Source organism: Oratosquilla oratoria, chromosome 21 (genome assembly GCF_046742065.1).
Source record: "Oratosquilla oratoria isolate Oo_2021 chromosome 21, ASM4674206v1, whole genome shotgun sequence".
In the NCBI taxonomy this organism is placed as follows: Eukaryota; Metazoa; Arthropoda; class Malacostraca; order Stomatopoda; family Squillidae; genus Oratosquilla; species Oratosquilla oratoria.
In genome coordinates this window covers 824,177-841,930 of record NC_134797.1, presented here as the reverse complement: position 1 = coordinate 841,930, position 17,754 = coordinate 824,177, and the positions used below count along the sequence as shown (strand labels likewise).

At 37.0% G+C, this 17,754-nt stretch overlaps 1 protein-coding gene across 1 annotated transcript in view; it reads left to right on the top strand.

Annotated features, from left to right (window-relative positions):
* Window positions 1–17,754, top strand: part of LOC143036655 (uncharacterized) — a 93,189-nt gene that overhangs the window by 50,039 nt on the left and 25,396 nt on the right. The gene's annotated exons all lie outside the window — the stretch shown is intronic.

The window sequence follows — 17,754 nt, the reverse complement described above, 5'->3', positions numbered from 1 at the left end:
TTAAGACATCAAGTAGAGGAGGAATGTCAACTTGCACAACAGCCGCATTGACAATGTCTCCCTTGATGTTGGAGGGAATACGTCCCAAGTGACACTTCGGCCAAGCATGAGGTGGCAACAACAACCATTCCAGTCCATAAACCCACCAATTGAATCTTTCCTTAAACACCCTAGCACTGCAAGGTTTGGTTACAAAATCAGCCATATTATGTTCAAAAGGAACAAGGTAAAGGAAATAGGAGTATACTTTGCCTTGAAATTTTCCAAAAGATTGGAAATTTCCTTCAATCTATTATTAACAAATGTATTCTTCTTAGGAGCTTTGTTGGTCTGGATCCAAGAAAGAGCAACTTGACTATCAACAAGGAGTATAACAGAATCAACCAGAGGGGCAGACACCAATCCCTGCTCAAAAATGGTTGAGGCATTTTAAAGATAGTAAAGCTGTCATAAGCTCCAGAGAATGCAATGTTCTTTATTTAATAGGAGCCACCTTGACCTTGGCAAATAAAAGAGAGCCATTAGACTCCTTTATCTCTCTTCTTTCGTGCCCTGCATAGGTGGCACAGCCATAAGCTTCCTTAGAAGCATCAGCAAAAACAAACAACTTAGGGGGAGATTCCGAATAGAAGGTTTTCCTTATAAAGGAAAAGTCATTAACCTCCCTAAAGTTTTCACATAACTCCTACCATCTTGTAAGCAATTTGCTATCAAATTTCAAATCCCAATCCACCATTTTTTGGCACATCTCTCTAATAAGAATTTTTCCTTCTAATAATACAGGAGAAAAAAGACCTAATGGATCAAATATAGAAGACAAAACCTGTTTTGGTTGAGGCATCTTTGTTAAGGGAAACCTCTGATTCTCAAGGTATCATAATTCTTATTATGAATATATCCCAACACCTTTACCTCTTCCTTGTTGCAAACTACTTCTTGTTCAAGTCTTGAAAGAATAGAAGAAAAGTTGCATGTCCACTCCGTAAGAGGTAAACCTCCATTAACCACTTCCATACGGTGACGCCTACGTAGGCATCATGAGTAGCAAGTGGGTACACGATGATGCCAACGTCGGCGTCTTGATTATATTTATTGTAGTCGTACCTATGTAACCTCCATTCTCTCTAAACTGGCTTCATCATATTTTCTATGGTTATCAAAATTCACGGGTGAAAGAGAACGAACGATTGAGCACTGACTTTATTTTTATTATGATGCAACATCGCACGTCGGGCAGCTAATGCTGCCAGACGTGCGATGTGCCCTGGAATGAAGAGGTTAAGCATGATCTTATTAATCCTCTCGACCATAACAGGGAGGGAACGAAATTCATTGGAAGTGTAGATCAGATTGTCTACATAGAATTTATCCTTTGAGAGTCAGCCTGCATGGAAAGACAATTTTGGATGATGAAGTTCAGTATAAAGGGAGAGCAGATGAAACCAAAAATAATAGTATTATACCTATAAGGAATATATTGGTTGTTAATCCTAAAGAAACAGAACCTATTACAATCACCCTCATCCTCCAAAAGGATCTGCAAGAAGGCCTTCATAATATCTGCTAAAATAACAAAATTGTTGGTTGTGAAGTACAACAAGAGAGAGAGGAGGATGTTCATCAAATCAACTCCTGGGAATGCAGCCTCATTTAAGGAAGGGGCCTTTCCTATTTTAAGAGAGCAGCTGAAAACAGGTCTTGTTTTAGAGGTGGCAAGATCATCATTCTTGAGCACATGTCTATGGGGTATAAAAATTTGGCCAGGGACTCTTTTAGTAACTGGTTCAATAATGCCCAAGGCCTCTTGCTGATCAAACACAGCCTCATATTTCTCCCTAAGGCCCTTTTGCTCAAGCTTATCATAGACCCTGTGTGCCACTGCCAAAGCTATCTTTAGATTTGAGGGAACAAGGTCCACCAAATCCTTCTTCCACAGGATCTTTACATAATAATGACCATCCTCAACAGATATGGACTGTTTAAATTTATCAGCTTCCAAAGCATCAATGTCAGTGGTTTGTTCTTCTTTAATGCCAGTGGATTCTAAAGAATAAAAATTATCAAGACCGCACTCTACATTAGAGTTAACAAAAACTTCCTGCTAAGGATCAAATTGTAAACTTACTGGTTCTAAACAGAAACTGACAAGTAACTTTTCCTTGCCTAACCTTTTGGGAGGAAAGTATTTAACAGTCCTTTTAGACTGAGTACATGAAGTTCCTTTCTCAGGTTTCTTTAGAGAAATTCCATTGGCTTTCAAAGAAGTATTGTAGGAAATAAGAGAATCCCCATTGTATTTCTCAAAACAATTTAAATCTACTCCAAGGTCTGATTCGGGATTTATCCTCAAAGGGTTTCCTTTAAATTTGAAACCATCAGACCTTTGTACTTCAGTAGAGGACATTTCAGAAACCCCTGTTATCATCCCTCTTATATAGAAAGGTTTCTTGCTAGGAGGGATATATTGAACCCCAGTCCCCTAAGGAATGAAACCATCAGCAAGTTTAATAACCTTGCAAGGCGGGCTACCATATAAGGGGGCTCTTTCAATAGAAAACAGCTGAAAGTTTTGCAGAATGGCATTTCCAGTAATCTCCAGAACCTTCTGTTGATATCCTTTCACCTTGGGAAAACTAGGGGAAACAAAAAATTCATGATTATTCACACTTTGGAGTACAGAGTACAGTAGAATCCCGATTTAACGAACTAATTCAGCCAAGGTCCAGTCCGCTAAATTGAATTTTCCATTAAATTGAGTGAGTGAGTGTTGGTGTAACAGTGTTGCCAGAGCGGATTATAAAAATGATACGTACCTAAAAATTCCGTAGTGTACACACACACATACAATATATATACTATTGTAAGTGAATTATAGGCAGCACAATTGTGAATTGCAAATGAACAGCAACGTGCAGTAATTTGTTGCATAATGTGTGTGTATTTACCTAGTTGTATTTTACAGGAAAGGGAGCTATGCTCATGGTGTCCCGTCGTCATATCTCATTTTATCTAAACTATTTTTAGATTCATGTATTGTTTTTGCACACACCACTTTCTCATCTAACTTGTTCCAACTGTCTATTACTCTGTGAGGAAAGCTGTTCTTTTTCAAATCTCTTCTATAGCTGTCTTTCTTGATTTTCTTTCCGTGCTCTCTTGTATTTCTATCATCCCATTTTATCAGATTCTCTCTATCAATAATTTCTATGCCTTTCATGATTCTGTAAATAGCTATCAAATCTCCTCTATCTCTTCTTTGCTCTAGTGTCTGTAGTTCAAGTTTTGCTAGTCTCTCTTCATATAATAGTTTTGAGAGTGTTGGTGCCAATTTTGTAATTGCTCTTTGTATTCTTTCAAGTTTTTTTTATACATTTTTTTGTACTTGGTGACCACATCATTGCTGCATATTCCAATCTTGGTTTTATCAGAGTGATTAGAATTTTCTTAATTTCTTCATCCAGGTATGTAAATGCCACATTAATTGTTCTTATTAAATTATAAGTTTCTCCAAAAATCTTATTTATATGTTTCTCAGGTGACATATTATTCATAACAATGACTCCCAGGTCCTTCTCATTTTCTACTTTTTTTTATTCCTTCTTCTCCCAATTTATATGATCCTGTTATTCTGTTTTTGCTTTTTCCAAATTCCATTATACTACACTTTTTAGTGTTGAACTCCATCTCCCACTTCCTACTCCATTCCCATACTTTATTTAGATCACTCTGTAGTGACTCACAATCTTCTTATGTGTTCACTTTTTTTAATAGTTTTGCATCATCTGCAAAGAAGCTCATATAACTTTCAGTTTCTTCATCCATATCATTAATATATATAGCAAACATTATTGGGGCCAAAACTGTTCCTTGTGGAACACTGCTTATAACATCATCCCATTTTGAGTGTTTGTCTCTTATCACTATTCTCATTTTTCTTTCTTGTAAAAAGTCTTCCATCCATTTAAGCAGTTTGCCCTGTATTCCTCCTTCAGTTTCTAATTTCTTAAGCAACTTCTTATGTGGTATGTTGTCAAAAGCTTTTTTTAGGTCTAGAAATGCACAATCAGCCCATCCATCTCTTGTATTATATCTATCAGCCTTGAATAGAAACATATTAAATTAGTGATGCATGATCATCCTTGTCTGAATCCAAATTGCCTTGGATTTAGCACGCTGTTTTTTTCTCAATATTTTACCCATTTACTTTTGATAATTCTTTCACAAATTTTTACTATTGTACTTGTTATAGAGACTGGTCTATAGTTGATAGGGTCTTCTTTATTACCTCCTTTATATATAGGTACTATATTTGCTTTTTTCCAATCTTCTGGAACTTTTCCTTCTTTCAAGGAACTATTTATTATGCTATGTATTTTGTCTGCCAGTTCATTTCTGCATTCTTTCAAAATCCAGTTTGCTATTTCATCTGGTCCATGCGATTTTCTAACATCAAGATTACTCAAGTGTTTCATTATTTCATTCTTTGTTACTTCTATTTCTTTGATAGGGGGGACTTTCTCTTTCCATTCGATCTCTTCCGGTTGTATATTCTCCCTTGTAAACACTGATTTAAAATGCTTGTTCATAATTTCCGCCATTTCTATTTCCTCTGTGTATTCAACTCCTCCTTGTCTTAATTTCTCCAAATTTTGTTTGTTTTTTCAGTTTGTTGTTTACAAATCTGTAGAATAGTTTTGGTTGATCTTTACATTTTTCTATGACATCTTTTTCATATTTTCTCTTTTCCTCTCTGCACGCTTGTACATATTCATTTCTATAACAAGTATATATTTTCCATTTTTCAGGTCTTTTGTGTTTTTTCCATTTGGTCCAAGCTTTGTCTCTTTTGTCTTTTAACACACTACAACTTTTGTTGTACCAGCACTTTACATATTCTTTTTCTTTTTTTTTTGTCTTGGGACATACTTTTCCATTCCTTTTTTTTTTTTTTTATAATTTTTTGTCAAAATATTCCATTTCTCTTCTACTGTTGTATCTTCTTTGTGTATTCTTTCCCAGTTTTCATTTTGAAAGAATTCTCTTATTTTATCAAAATTTGTTTTTTCATACATCAATCTTCCTTTTCTATATTGTTAATTTCTTTTCATGTATTTTTTCTCATTTAGTTGTAGTTCTATCAATATGTGGTCACTTTTACTTATTGGTGCCTGGTATTTTATCTTTTCCACTATTTCAGGTTCTGATGTGATTATTAGGTCTAGTCTCAATGGTTCTTCATTTCTATACCTATATTCTCTTGAATCCATTGTGTCATTGTGTGGTCAATAATCCCCATGAGTCTTCTCCACCTTTGACGGTCATCTCTTCCCAGCAGATTTCTTTGCAATTAAAGTCACCCATCATAACTATTCTTCCTCCATCTTCCATGATCTTGTTTAATGTTATCTTTGTGTCTTCTAACATACTTTTATGTTCACTCTCTTCCCACGAGGCTGTTTTTGGGGGCACGTAGTTTATTACAAACTTTCTGCTCTTCTTATCTCTGTCTTCTACTTCTATCATAATCATCTCTACTCTATTCTTTCCATATGTGACACTCTTCACATTTATATCCTTCTTAGTCAGGAACATAACTCCACCCCCTTGTTTTATCTCTCTGTTTCTAATTCAATAATGATATGCATTGTGGCCTATGCTGTTGGGTGGTAGTGGACCTTTTAATTTTTTCTCTACAAATCCCATTATGTCCGGTTCTTTTTCCTTCAGATACTCGTTCATTTCATTCAGTCCTGTTACTAATCCATCTATATTTGTGTAGGACACTCCTAACTTTCTGTTATTTCCATTGTATTCTCTGTTTCTTTTTTGTTTCTCTCTGTTATGGTCCATTTCCTCAATTTTATATTCACAACTCTCCAGTAGAATTCTTCTTTTTCTGACTCCATTTTGGTCTCGTTTTTTTCTTTAGCTTCTTTCCTTTTCATTTTTTCTTCCTCTCTTTCCTCTTTATTCATTTCTCTTTTTATCCATACCTTTTTATATTGTTCACTTGCTGCTAGCTTCCCTGTTTTTGCTAAGATATTCTCTGCTGTTGTTTGTGATCTGAATTTAATCTTAATTAGTCTGGTCTTATCTGTACCATATTTTCCGAGCGTAAACATCTCTTCGATTTGTTTCATTATTTCAGGTTCATCTTCCTGAACTAATTCTAGTAAACTGCTTACTTTTTCTTTTTCCTCACTGATTCTTGAAGTTCTATCTAGGTTATGTTTCTCTTCCATTCCTAATATAATTATACATTTCTTTTTATTGGCTAAGTCTCTTACTATATTCTCCTTCTGTCTCATCACTTTGATAACTAAGTCTTCAGATTGTTCTTTCATTTGCTGTTTAATTATATCAGTAAATGCAACTTTACTGTTTTCCTGGATTTTTCTCCAACCCTGTGCTTCTTTTGCTATGGCCTCTTTATTGTCTTTATTGTTCCTTTTTGATTCTTCATTCTCCTCTTTTACTTCTTTTAACTGTCTTTTTAATTCTTCTATTTCATTAGTTAAATTTTTGTTCGCCTTCTCTAGTTCTTCCAATCTTTCAACTCTGCGCAATGTTGGTTACGTTACCGAACCTGTCTTCCCAATGTTCGACCATCTTATCAAGTTTCTACTCTAGTCTTGTCAATCGGGGAGGTTGGTATCCCCCCCACCCTCATTAAATCCCTGGAAATTATTATCCTCACCTTCCATTGTGCTGCTCTTATCTATATTTCTAATCTTTACAATTTTGTTAATCCCATCACCAGAATCATTGGTCCTTCGTTTGTTTACAAGACGTCTGGCCTCTTGGGCCAAGTCCTGCCCTTCCTCATTTCCTTCCATTTCCGTCAGTAATCCCTCCCCTTCTCCTTTTTCCTCACTTTCCCACGACACCCTTCCCTCTAAATACAATAGGTACTTTGCATTGAGGTCCACGAATATTTCACTTTTTCTTCAGAACTCCAATCCTCGCCGTCCATCCGACAAAAGTGTGTATTTACCTAGTTGTATTTACCTAGTTGTATTTTACGGGAAGGGGAGCTATGCTCGTGGGGTCCCGTCTTCATATCTCATTTTATCTAAACTATTTTTAAATTCATGTATTGTTTTTGCACACACCACTTTCTCATCTAACTTGTTCCAACTGTCTATTGCTCTGTGAGGAAAGCTGTTCTTTTTCAAATCTCTTCTATAGCTGTCTTTTTTTATTTTCTTTCCGTGTCCTCTTGTATTTCTGTCATCCCATTTTATCAGATTCTCTCTATCAGTAATTTCTATGCCTTTCATGATTCTGTAAATAGCTATCAAATCTCCTCTCTCTCTTCTTTGCTCTAGTGTCTGTAGTTTAAGTTTTTGTAGTCTCTCTTCATATGATAGTTTTGAGAGTGTTGGTGCCAGTTTTGTAATTGCTCTTTGTATTCTTTCAAGTTTTTTTTATACATTTTTTTGTACTTGGTGACCATATCGTTGCTGCATATTCCAATCTTGGTCTTATCAGGGTGATTAGGATTTTCCTCACCATTTCTTCATCCAGGTATGTAAATGCCACTTTGATTGTTCTTATTAAATTATAAGTTTCTCCAAAAATCTTATTTATATGTTTCTCAGGTGACATATTATTCATAACAATGACTCCCAGGTCCTTCTCATTTTCTACTTTTTTTATTCCTTCTTCTCCCAAATTATATGATCCTGTTATTCTGTTTTTGCTTTTTCCAAATTCCATTATACTACACTTTTTTGTATTGAACTCCATCTCCCACTTCCTACTCCATTCTTGTACTTTATTTAGATCTCTCTGTAGTGATTCACAATCTTCTTCAGTTTTCACTCTTTTCAGTAATTTTGCATCATCTGCAAAGAAGCTCATATAGCTTTCAATTCCTTCATCCATATCATTAATATATATAGCAAACATTATTGGGGCCAGAACTGTTCCCTGCGGGACACCGCTTATTACTTCATTCCATTTTGAGTGCTGATCTCTTATCACTACTCTCATTTTTCTTTCTTGCAAAAAGTCTTCCATCCAATTTAGCAATTTACCTTGTATTCCTCCTTCATATTCTAATTTCTTAAGCAACTTCTTATGTGGTACTTTGTCAAAAGCTTTTTTTAGGTCTAGAAATGCACAATCAGCCCATCCATCTCTTTCTTGTATTATATCTATTAGCCTTGAATAGAAACATATTAAATTGGTGACGCATGATCGTCCTTGTCTGAATCCAAATTGCCTTGGATTTAGTACGTTGTTTTTTTCCAAGTATTTTACCCATCTACTTTTGATAATTCTTTCACATATTTTTGCTATTGTACTTGTTAGAGAGACTGGTCTATAGTTGGTAGGTTCTTCTTTATTTCCTCCTTTATATATAGGTACTATATTTGCTTTTTTCCAATCTTCTGGAACTTTTCCTTCTTTTAAGGAACTGCTTATTATGCTATGTATTTTGTCTGCCAGTTCATTCCTGCATTCTTTCAGAATCCAGTTTGCTATTTCATCTGGCCCATGCGATTTTCTGACATCAAAATTACCCAAGTGTGTCAATATTTCATTCTTTGTTACTTCTATTTCTTCCATAGGGGGGACTTTTTCCTTCCACTCAATCTCTTCAGGTTGTATATTTTCCCTTGTAAACACTGATTTAAAATGTTTGTTCATAATTTCTGCCATTTCCATTTCCTCAGTGTATTCAACTCCTCCTTGTCTTAATTTCTCTAAGTCTTGTTTGTTTTTCAGTTTATTGTTTACAAATCTGTAGAATAGTTTTGGTTGATCTTTACACTTTTCTATAACATCTTTTTCATATTTTCTTTTTTCCTCTCTGCACTTTTGTACATATTCATTTCTATAACCAGTATATATTTTCCATTTTTCAGGTCTTCTGTCTTTTTTCCATCTGTTCCAGGCTTTGTCTCTTTTGTCCTTTAACTCCCTACAACTTTTGTTGTACCAGCATTTTACATATTCTTTTTCTTGTTTTTGTCTTGGGACATACTTTTCCACTCCTTTTTTGTAAATTTTTGTCAAAATATTCCATTTCTCTTCCACTGTTGTTTCTTCTTTGTATATTTCTTCCCAGTTTTCTTGTTGGAAGAATTCTCTTATTTTATCAAAGTTTGTTTTTTCATACATCATTCTTCCTTTTCTATATTGTTCATTTCTTTTCATATATTTTTCTTCATTAAGTTCCAGTTCAATCAATATGTGGTCACTTTTACCTATTGGTGTTTTATATTCAATCTTGTCCACTATTCTAGGTTCAGATGTAATTATTAAGTCTAGCCTCGATGGTTCTTCTTCATTTCTATACCTAGTGTTCTCTTGTATCCATTGTGTCATTGAATGGTCAGTAATCATCTCAAGTAGAGCATTTCCCCATGAGTCATCACCACTCTTTACTGTCATTTCTTCCCAGCAGATTTCTTTGCAATTAAAGTCGCCCATCATAACTATTCTTCCTCCGTCTTCCATTATTTTAGTTAATGCTATCTTTGTGTCCTCTAACATACTTTTATGTTCACTCTCCTCCCATGAGGCTGTTTTCGGAGGCACATAATTGATCACAAATTTTCTGCTCTTCTTATCTCGGTCTTCCACTTCTATCATAATCATCTCTACTGTATTCTTTCCATATATGACACCTTTCACGTTTATATCCTTCTTAGTCAGGAACATAACTCCACCCCCTTGTTTTTTCTCTCTGTTTCTAATCCAATAATTGTATGTATCATGTCCTACACTGTTGGGTGGTAGTGGGCCTTTTAATTTTGTTTCTACAATTCCCATTATGTCCGGTTCTTTTTCTTTCAAATAATCATTCAGTTCATTCAATCCTGTTATCAATCCATCTATATTTGTGTAAGACACTCTTAGTTTTCTGCCACTTCCATTGTATTCTCTGTTTCCCTTATGTTTTTCTTTAGTATGTCGAACTGCTTTATTTTCATGTTCACTACTCTCCAATAGAATCTCTCTTTCTCTGACTCCGTTCTTTCCTCGTTTTTTGCCTTAGCTTCAATTCTTTTCTGCTTTTCTGCCTCTCTTTCCTCCTTATTCATTTCTCTTTTTATCCATACCTTTTTATATTGATCATTTGTTGCTAGTTTCCCTGTCTTGGATAGAATTTTCTCTGCTGTTGTTTGTGACCTGAATTTAATCTTAATTGGTCTGGTCTTATCTGTACTATATTTTCCGAGTCTGAATTTTTCCTCAATTTCCTTTATAATTTCTGGTTCATCTTCCTGGACTAATTTTAATAAACTGCTTACTCTTTCATTTTCCTCCTTGATTCTTGCGGTTCTATCTGGGTTATGTTTCTCTTCCATTCCTAATATAATTATACATTTCTTTTTGTCAGCTAATTCTCTTACTATATTCTCCTTCTGTCTCATCACTTTAATAACTGAGTCTTCATTATGTTCTTTCAATTGCTGTTTGACTATGTCAGTGAATGAAACCTTATTCCCTTCTTGAGTTATTCTCCAATTTTTAGCTTCTGTAGCTATTTTCTCTCTGTTTTCATTACTATTCTTCTTCAATTTCTCATTCTCCTCCTTTACATTTCCTAACTGTCTTTTTAGGTCCTCTATTTCTTCAGTTAAGTTTCTGTTAGCCTTCTCTAGTTGTTCCAATCTTTCAATTCTTTGGAAAATGGAGTCTACGTTACCTAACTTACGCTCCAAGTCCTCGATCACCTTATCAACTCTCTCCTCTAGTCTTATCAGTCGGGGGGGTTGTGTCCCCCCCACCCTCTTTAAATCCCTGGAACATATTCTCGTCACTTTCTTCTGTATTGCTCCTCTCTATACTTCTAATCTTTACATTTTTATTAGACATTTGATCCTCGCTAAGTCTTTTGTTTACCTTCCGCTTGTCTGGCTGGGCAAAGTCTACTCCCTCCTCATTTCCTTCCATTTCCCTCAGTAATCCCTCCCCTTTTCCTCTTTCCCTACGTTCCCACTACTCCACGAGCAATTTCCCCCCCACCCTGCAAAAACACTAGGCACTTCTCTTTGCGTTGGGATCCACAGACTTCACTTTTCTTCAGAACGTCTTCTAAGCCGTCCATTCGTTGAAGTGTGTGTGTGTGTGTGTGTGTGGTGTAACAATGATATGAGCTGTCTGTGAATTTCATGGAATATTAGTCATAGCTTTGTGTTTGGTTCGATATACTTAATTCTAGCAATTAATAGGACTGGGCAGTTGGTTTTTGGATAGTGAGTGTTATTGTTGTGTTGTTGCAGAAAACGTAGTTCATTGTTATAGAAGTGTTTTTCGTGGTGATTACTCTCACGTACTAATTTTGAATTTTCCCATCAACTTACTGTTTCATTATTTTGTTTTCCCATTATACCGTCTATTTCTACTTGAATATATTTATGCTACTATTACACTTTATACATATACTGAATTATATATTATTGTATATATATTATAGTACGTATATATATATATATATATATATATATATATATATATATATATATATATATATATATATATATATATACACCTCCAAAGTACTAAATTATAAATTTTTCCTTGACTCCACCACCACAATCTGGTAACATCTGGTAACATTGGACTCTGAGACACGCATGTGGCCAGTTGACGGAAAATGCTCAGCTTAGCTTGCCGTTCCCGCTAAATTGAGCTATTTCCGTAGATGCGCGTCTGGCCAGCTAGCGGAAAATGGTCAACTTAGTGGACCATTCTATTTGCAGTTCGCTAATTTGAGCTTCCGCTAAATTGAGATTCGTTAAATCGGGCTTCTACTGTATAAAGAAGGAATTAGTATGGACAATTTGAATCCTTCTATTGCTAAAAATAAACTAAACAGATTCATCCCGGAGGAAAACTGGGCTCCAGTGTCTAATAGGAAAAGACAATGGGCAGTTCTCTTGCCTCTACTAACTGGAAGGGAAACCAAAGTAACAGTTGAATCGGACAAACCATGGAAATTAAACATTTTCCCTTTGGAAGGAGGCAAGTTGTTGGCCATAGGACACATGGCTCCATGGTGCTTGGATTTGCTACACACAAAACATTTATAAGGCAGAGCAGCCTTTCACCCAGGGCATTCCAAAGAGCCATGTCCTTGATTCTAACATTGATTGCACAGTCCTAATTGAGCTTCTCTATCTCTTCTGTGTTCAAGAGAAATATAGGAAGAGCACTTTGAGTTTGCATGGTCAGAAGCAGGGCAAAATCTACATCTGAACATTGACTTCTTAACGGACTCTGGATTAACTGCAAGGGAATGGCTAACTCCCTTGCTAGAATCAACAGCAGGTTTTTTCAATGAATTTTCCTTGAAGGCAAGGGAGCTGCTAGCATCACATTGTCTGGGTTTGACATTAAGGTCATCAGAACCCATTTTAATTCAAACTAAAACTAGGGTAATTCGAATTAATCATCTGAGACAATTCTTTCAAGAAAAATTTGGGTAATTTATTCAAAATTAACTTGCTAATCAAAAAGAGGCCCTTGCTTCCAGCCTTAGTAAAGTCAACTCCAATCCCTTTAAGGTCTTGTAGTTGAGAATCTACAGACCTAATATAACCTAGGTCCTTCAATTTAGAGACCGCAGGTGCATTAATAATAGAATTTAACACCTTGTCTAAGATCTCTTCTTTATTAAAAAGCAAATCATCAAGAAGAAGGAACACAGTGTCATAATTAGAATCATCTATTGGTAAATTTTTCACTAAGTGAAAAGCATCCCCTCTGAGATACCCTTTTAAATAAATTGATTTCTGACTGTTAGTCAGGTTAGGAATGCCAGCAATGGCATTTTGAAAACCCTTTTTTAAAATTGAAGTAGGCAAAGGGATTGTGAGAATTGCTCTCAAAATGTTGAAGAACAATAGGAGGGGGGGAAGTTTTACCGAATCAATTTCATTGGCCTTGCTAGAACCACCAACCTTAGAAGTTTAGACTCCCTTTAATCCTTCTCTCTGTTCTTTGAAAGGAGATTATTCTAGGAGGATAGACAGGCAGTAAGCCCTGGAATTTTCCATATCCTCATCCTTTCTTTCTTCAGGGAGTAACAAGTAAATGTCATTGTCAAATATTTGAATTTCCATGAGGAAATTTTCAATTTGGGATCAAATGGAATCAAGGACAGAGAGTGATAAAGTATCAAGTTGAGAATTCTTCAGAGCTTTTAAGTCTTTTGTGATTAAGCATTTTTTGTGGGCTCTTTGCCTTCAGACTTTTTTTAAGTCCTCAGACTCAGGAAATAACTTTTCATTGTTTGCCATTTTGAAACAACCACCCAAACAAAGACTCGTCCCCAATTTAAGTGTGTATGACTGTTGTACTGAAAACTGTCTTATAGACCAACCAATAAGTCAGATCTTGGAGAAATTTCATCAAGAGATAATTTAAAGACATACTTATACCAAGGCTTTTTCCCCCTTACAAGGGAGGTAGCCAAAAAGGAAAAGGCATAAAATCATTTCCACCCATTCCATCCCTGAATACACTCCACACCCCTCCACCCTCCCTCTTATCTCAGCACCTCCTGGATGACAGGTCATCCCTGCACCTTGTCCACTGCCCTGGGTCAGAAGCAGTGTTGCTAGACACAGCACATCCACAGCAAGGCTGCTTCATTAAATCGGCGACCCCCACCTCTCCGTCCTCCCATTGCATAACGGAGAAGACGGGGAGAAATCCCTTCGAGCTGTGTCAAATTCTGCTCACACTTACTACCTCACCCCCTGCCCATTCCACCTCATGCAATCACAACATCAACCATATACAACCATTCTCCATTCACCCGTCTTCTGTCCTCTCCTGTCCTTCCTCAACAGACATTCCCCTCTTCCCCAAAGCCCCCTTCACCCCATCCATCCACCTCATCCTAGGACGTCCCCTCATGTTCACTCCCTCCATATCTGCCTTCCATACCTCTTTTACTAGTCTTTCTTCACTCATTCTTTCCATGTGTCCAAACCATCCTAATATTCTTTCATCAACCCTATTTCCAAACTCTCTTTCCACCCCCCCTCTTCTCCTCACCTCCTCATTTCTCACTCTAGCCTGGTGACCCCCATCATACTTCTCAGACACCTCATCTCAAACACATTCAAACTCCTTCTCTCTTCTTCTCTTATGTTCCATGTTTGTACCCCATACAGTGCTGTTGGCACAATTACTCCTTCATATAGTCTCCTCATAGCATCCATTCCCAAATGTCTATTCCTCATTACACTCTTTAATCCACCAAGGCATTTACTTGCTTCTCTCAATCTACATTCTACCTCCACCTTCACTCCACCTTTTCCTGCCACATTTGCACCCAAGTATCTAAAACTATCCACTTCCTCCAGTCGCTCTCCCTTAATGCTCACTTCCAGTCTACTGCTACTTTCACCCCTTGTACATCTCATCACCTTACTTTTACCCACATTTATCTTAACTTTCTTCTATCACATACTCTCCCAAACTCTGCCACCAACTTCCTCAATCCCTCCTCCGATCCTGCCACAAGCGCGGTGTCGTCCACAAACAACAGCTGGCTCACCTCCCACTTTTCTCCATTTTCTTTTACTATCTCCAATCCCTGACCCACTACCCTTGCATTTACCTCTCTCACTACCCCATCCATGTATAAGTTGAACAACCAGGGCGACATAACGCATCCTTGACCAAGTCCCACCTTTACCTCAAACCACTCACTCTCTCCATTTCTAATCCTGACACAAGCTCTACTACTCTCATAAAAACTCTTGACAGCTCCCAGAAGCTTTCCTCCTATCCCGTATATCTGCATAACCTCCCACAGTGCCTTTCTGTCTACCCTATCATAAGCCTTTTCCAGATCCATAAAAGCCCAAAAAACGTCCTTCCCCTTTCCTATAGCTTTCTCACATATCTGTCTTACCACAAAGATCTGATCTACACAACCTCTACCTGTCCTAAATCCACACTGTTTCTCACCAATTACTCCTTCAGTTCCTCTCCTAATCCTCTCAATCAAGATCCTCCCATAAGCCTTCCCAACTACACTTAAAAAGCTAATCCCTCTGAAACTACTACATTCACACTTGTCCCCTTTTATGAAAGTAAATGGAAAAGAACAGACAAAGCAAAGGAAACGAAGATTAGAAAGAATAGAGGCCACCAAATTCTATAGAACAATTCGATAAACCTTGTAAAAAAAAATATGGGAATAATTTGTGCCCCCTTAGTGCCGGTTACCTTCCATCAAGGGGAAAGCAAGGTCCTCAAATGAGGAAATAACCAAAGTCCAAACAAACTCTCAAAATGAGAGAATATCAGGAAGCTGGCTTTTGTAACCACTTATCATACATACATATACCAAGGCTTTTTCCCCCTTACAAGGGGGGGTAGCCAAAAAAGGAAAAGGCATAAAATCATTCCCACCCATTCCATCTCTGAATACACTCCACACCCCTCCACTCCCCCTCTTATCATAGCACCTTCTGGATGACGGGTCATCCCTGCACCTTGTCCACTGCCCTGGGCCAGAAGCAGCATCGCAAGACACAGCACATCCACAGCAAAGCCGCTTCATTAAATCGGCGACCCCCCCCCCTCTCCGTCCCCCCATGCATAAAAGGAGAAGACGGGGAGAAATCCCTTCGGGCTGCATCAAATTTTGTTCACACTTACTACGTCACCCCCCATCCCCCCGCCCATTCCACCTCATGCATCACAACATCATCCATATACAACCATTCTCCATTCACCCCCTGTCTTCTGTCCTCTCCTGTCCTTCCTCAACAAACATTCCCTTCTTCCCCAAAGCCCCCTTCACCCCATCCATCCACCTCATCCTAGGACGTCCCCTCATGTTCACTCCCTCCACATCTGCCTTCCATACCTCTTTTACTAGTCTTTCTTCACTCATTCTTTCCATGTGTCCAAACCATCCTAATACTCTTTCATCAACGCTATCTCCCTGTCAACCACTTATCGTAACTTTAAATAATAAAGTGCTAGATTGTAGTTTACGACAAAGGGGGAATTAAATTAAAAGTTAAAATCGACTACAAAAAATTATTAACAAGTTAAATTCAAACATTGAGAAGATTAATCCAACCAATGTTTGTAAAGATTAATTTCATCAAGTTTGAGAAAGATAATTTCATGACATTTGAGAAGTTTTGACAATGTTTGAGAAGGTTAAACCTATGAAAATTGAGGTTTAATAAATACAAGAATATGTTTGAGAACTTACCGGTCACTGTTGTCTACCAGGTTGGTTTCTCAAATGGTGGTATCTTGAAATTTGAAGATCTTGGAAGCCTAAAAAAAACTCCAAAGATATAAGGTCCCTTGCCAAGAGGTTTCTAAGTTAGAGGTCCGTCTGGAACCAGAGCTCTGGGAGGTCTGTCTCGCCATTAGTGCGGACTGTATTCGGAGGGACTCTTACGAGTTTGAAACGAGCTCAAAAGGCCATGGGTTAATATTCACTTTAAGTAATTTCTTAGTTAATCCCTGATTTATCAAACCAAAATTTATTACATAGATTTAACAAATAAATAAAGAGGAGGGGAGTTAAATTGTATCTTATTTAAAGTTACGATAGGCATGGTTCAAAGTTTCAGGACAGGCTCGGCTCTTGAATCGAAAGAAATAAACACTTTGAGGGAAAGTTTCCCGAACAAAGGTAAGCACTAAAGATTCCCAATAACAATTACCACACTCTAATTACTACCCTTATTTTTCTACCAGTCAGGAAGTCCTCCATCCACTCCAATAATTTTCCTCCGATGCCACCTTCTGATTCTATTTTTCTTATTAATTTCTTGTGTGGTACCTTATTAAATGCTTTTTGTAGGTGATAGGCACAGTCTGCCCATTCATCCGTCTCTTGTATTATTTCTATTAGTCTAGAATAGAAGCAGATAAGGTTTGCTGTACATGATCTTCCTTGTTTAAATCCAAATTGATTTGGATTGAGTATAGTTTTTTCTTCCAGATGTTTGACCCATCTACTTTTCATAACTTTTTCACATATTTTTGACCAGTCTGTAGTTAGTTGGATTTTCCTTGTTTCCTCCTTTATATATTGTTACAATATTTGCATATTTCCAGTCTTGTGGTACCTTTCCTTCTTTGGGCAAGCATTTGATTATGTTGTATATTTCATCTGTTAACTCCTCTATGCATTCTTTCAGTATCCAATTTGCAATATCATCCAGACCATGCAATTTTCTGACATAAAGGTTTTTTATTTGGTGGCTGATTTCTTTCTGTGTTACAGTTATTTCTTTCATTGGGAAGGATTTCTGTCTCTCTATTCCCTCACAGTTAGGTGAGTTCTCAATTTACCTAGTATTTACATAGCTGTATTTACCTAGTTGTATTTTGCGGGAAGGGGAGCTATGCTCGTAGTGTCCCATCTTTGTATCTTGCAGTGTCTAGTTTGCTCTTAAACTCATGAATGGTTTTTGTGCACACTATTTCATTGTCCAGCTTGTTCCAAGTGTCCACCACTCCATGTGGAAAACTTTTTCTTCAGATTTCTTCTGTAGCTATGTTTTTTTATTTTCTTTCCATGTCCTCTTGTGCTTCTCATGTCCCAGATTAACAAGTCCTCTCTATCGAGTATTTCTGTGCCCTTCATGATTCTGTAGATGGTCAGTAGGTCACCTCTCTTTCTTCTTTGCTCCAGAGTTGGTAACACCAGTTTAGCCAATCTCTCCTCATATGACAAGTTTGCAAGTGCAGGTGCCATTTTTGTGGCTGCTCTCTGGATTCTTTCTATTTTCTTTATATTCT